At 59.5% G+C, this 3,971-nt stretch overlaps 1 pseudogene; it reads left to right on the top strand.

Annotated features, from left to right (window-relative positions):
* The first annotated feature begins 1,549 nt into the window (after nucleotides 1-1,549).
* Nucleotides 1,550-2,864, top strand: LOC124672670 (annotated as a pseudogene).
* Nucleotides 2,865-3,971: the final 1,107 nt, after the last annotated feature.

Here is a 3,971-nt window from a genome sequence, read left to right as displayed (position 1 = left end):
GGAAGCTTCCGGGAATTCTAAGATCTTCGGTGTTGATTTCGTCCGATTCGAGAATATTTCCTTACTAGGATTTCCGAAACCAAAAACAGCGAGAAAACAACAAGCGGCCCTTCGGCATCTCGTCAATAGGTTAGTTCCGGAAAACGCATAAAAACGATATAAAGTGTGCATAAAACATGTAGATATCATCAATAATTTGGCATGGAACATAAGAAATTATCGATACGTCGGAGACGTATCACTCACGGCTGTGGCTGTGGCGGCGGTGGAGGCGCCCAGGGATGCGGCTGTGGCGGCGGTGGAGGCACCCAGGGATGCGGCTGTGGCAGCGGTGGAGGCGTCCATGGATGCAGCTGTGGAGGAGGAGCCCAGGGGTTGTACGGCCGCGGTTGTGGCGCCGCCGAGTCCTGTAGCGCCTGTCGAAGGGCTTCATCCTCCGACAGGCCCGGAAGCATGACGCCGGTGGCATAGCGGGGCAGCTGCGGCTGCACAGGCGGGTCGTTCTCGGAGACGAGGACGCCGAGCTTCGCCATTTCATCGTCCGTCATGTTCTCCGGGAACTCGAAATTGCGGCCCTCCGCCATGGCCTGCTACCATTTGTGGAAGACGGCCGCGACGTAGTCATCGCTGTTGTCCTTCACCTCTTCGTTATGGTACGCAAGCGCCTCGATGTAGTCGTCCTCGTCGTCGTAGGCGTCGTCGTGGTTTTCGTCGTCGTCGTTGTACTACGCGCGCGTCGGCGGCTGCTGACGACGCGTCGGCGCCTCCTGTCTTCGTGGACGAGTCCCATGAAGCCCGCTCCTCCTCCTACCTGTCTCGGTCGACAGATAGGTACGCCAATTGTCAGAGTCGATGGCGTACGCCGGATCGGCGCGAAGGTCCGGCGGCAGGTACCGCCTCCTTCGTCGGATCTCCGCGGTCCGATCAGGCTCGCGCGCAGGGACTGGAGGGATGGGCACCCGGCGGCAGCTGAGCCGCCAGCCGCCAGGCAGTTGCACTCCCGACCAGGCGTCGCATGGCATCCATTTGCCGTGCATCAGCCTCCCCAGCGTGACGGGGAGCGGCACCCTCTGCGTCGCCTTCTTGCTGCCGCTGCCAGAGGCCTCAAAGCCATTCTTCTTCCCCATGGCGCTGCGGCGGTGGTGGTGTGAGTGGAGGTGTGGGCGAAGGAGAAACGCGGCCGATGGACTTTTAAGGGAGGCCACGCGCGGGATATGATGCCATTGAAGGCGGCGCAGAAGCCCAGCCGCCGCCTCCAGTGCGCGCAGAACAGGAAGCCACGCCATTGATGGCGAAGGCTGCGGCGCAGACGCGGAAGCGCTGACCTCAAATATGCGCCAAGTTTGCATCTCTGCAGATAGTCTAGTCACTTTACTTCGCGTCGCTGGAGGTGTTGCGAGAGCGCATTTTCGGTAAGGCGGACGTATCGCTTGGCGTCCGCGTGATTTGGCTAGCACTAGCAGGTCAACTGACGCGCCATGTGACCATCGATCCGAGCTGTTCTTAGAAGCTTCAGACGGTGGGCAAGATGCATTCCCACCGGCCACCCATGGCGCAAGATGTCGAGTACAGCTACTATCATTACCTTCTCTTGGCCGCCATCGTCGTGCTCCCGCTTCTCCTCGCCAAGCTCAGGCCGCGCAGGCACGGCGGCGGCGAGACTAACCTGCCCCCGGGGCCATGGCGGCTGCCGGTCATCGGCAGCCTGCACCACCTCGTCGGCGCGCTCCCCCACCGCGCGATGCGGGACCTCGCCCGCCGCCACGGTGCCCCGCTCATGCTGCTCCACCTCGGTGAACCTCGGCGACCGGATCGGGAACCGCGACGCTTTCCTGGAGTGCCTTGACGAGGGCGTCAAGGTGGCCGCCGGGTTCACCCTCGCCGACCTGTTCCCGTCCTCGCGCCTCGCGCGCGCGTTCAGCGGTGCGGCACGGCGCGCGGAGCTGCACGGTGCCAAGATGAGCCGGCTCATGAACGGCGTCATCGAGGAGCACCGCGCAAGGAGGAAGTCCGCTGCCGGCGCCTGTGACGACGAAGAAGACCTCCTGGACGCGCTGCTGAGGATCCAGACGGACGGCGGGCTCCACGTTCCTCTCGAGATAGGAACCATCCGCGCCGTGATCACCGTAAGACCTCCATATATGCACAGAAACCGATGTACTCGGCTACGTAACAAAAACCTCTGGCAGCTTAAATAAGTGTTCGATGAAATTCATTCTTTGCAGGACCTGTTCGGGGCCGGGAGCGAGACCTCCGCGACGACGCTCCAGTGCGCCATGGCTGAGCTCATGCGGGAGCCGAGGGCGCTCCACAGGGCACAGGCCGAGGTGCGCGGGGCCCTCGCCGGGGAGAGCCGCATCCGGGAGGAGGCGCTGCCGGAGATGCGGTACCTGCAGCTGGTGCTCAAGGAGACGCTGCGGCTGCACCCGGCGGTGCCGCTGCTCCTCCCGCGGGAGTGCCAGGAGCCCTGCCGCGACGTCCTTGGCAACGACGTGCCCGTGGGCGCCATGGTGCTCGTCAACGCTTGGGCGATCGGGCGAGACGTCGAGAGCTGGGGCGCGGACGCCGAGGAGTTCAGGCCGGAGAGGTTCGAGGAGGGCGTCAGCTGCGCAGTGGACTTTAGGGGGACGGACTTCGAACTTGTGCCGTTCGGTGCGGGTCGGAGGATGTGCCCTGGCATAGCGCTCGGCCTCGCCATCATGGAGCTCGCGCTCGCGAGCCTGCTGTTCCATTTTGACTGGGAGCTCCCTGGCGGCGCCGCCCCGCGTGAGCTGGACATGACGGAGGCGCTCGGGATCACGGCGCGGAGGAAAGGCGACCTGTGGTTGCACGCCAGTCTTCGTGTGCCTCTTCAGAGTCTGTAGACACAAGGGGCGCGGTTTGGTACCCTCCATCAATTTGCTTCGTCACTGGCGGATTAGGAAGAAGTTTTCTGCGCCTCGCAGACGTTGTTTCGTGGTCTACACCGAGTCTTTTTTTTTCCCCTGTGGAGATTTGGGTTCTGCTCGTTTGGTAGGTTGGTTTTCACGTCTAGCAACAACACATAACGGCGCCCCTGTTATTTGGTTGCAACTCATAATTTGCTTCTGCTTCCTCTTCCCTTCAGTGATGAAGTCACCATCGATCAACAGCAGAAGCAGGAACACAATCACAATTCAGGCAAATTTAGCACTAATCATAGACGACACAACATTGTTCAAACACGGTCATAATTCAGGACACAGCAGAGACGATCATTGTTCAACACACGACACGAACCAGGTAAGATTCAGGCATGATATTCGAAGACGACACACCTGGTGGCATCGCCGAGGTAACGACACCTGGTCATCATCTCAGTGCAGGTGTGGTCGAAGATGATCATACTGTACTCGAATGAGGACACCTTCTTAAAGCTGAGGAACTGACCTATCTGCAGCTGATGAGCGATGGTGAAGCCCCCCTGGTCGATGTATGCGTCATCTCCTTCTCTCACTGTAGTCATCCTCCACTTGCAGCCAGTGTTGGTGACGATGATGTTCGAAGGGATTTCTCCGAACCACCTGACGAAATCTTGAGGGATCCGGAGCCGGCTGAAGGTGGGCCTGAAGACGATGCGCAAGAACTGGTCCGGCCCTACGTTCTGCTGGAAGTGGCCGACGTTAGCCGCCCTTCGCTTCTTCGATGGTCCCTCGTCGGGGGTCTCAGTAGGTGATTCAAACTTGAGCTTCTCAGTCTGCCACAAGAACACATGGCATTAGAGGTGTGCCTCCTCACAAGTATATAGATGAAAACGAACATTGAAAACATGTGATGCCTCATACATTGGCTCAGACGACAGCTCAAGGAACTGCCCTCAAACTAAGTCCAGTGTGCAAGTAATCACACACACACGACAAAGTTTGAGGGCACCTTGCCTTCCAATGTGCCATTGTTCAATCATTGGCCAATGCACTAGACAAACAAAATGAGGCCTCATATATTGGATCACA

Source organism: Lolium rigidum, chromosome 7 (assembly GCF_022539505.1).
Source record: "Lolium rigidum isolate FL_2022 chromosome 7, APGP_CSIRO_Lrig_0.1, whole genome shotgun sequence".
In the NCBI taxonomy this organism is placed as follows: domain Eukaryota; kingdom Viridiplantae; phylum Streptophyta; class Magnoliopsida; order Poales; family Poaceae; genus Lolium; species Lolium rigidum.
The sequence above is the reverse complement of the archived record's forward strand: the minus strand, read 5'-3'. Positions and strand labels throughout refer to the sequence as shown.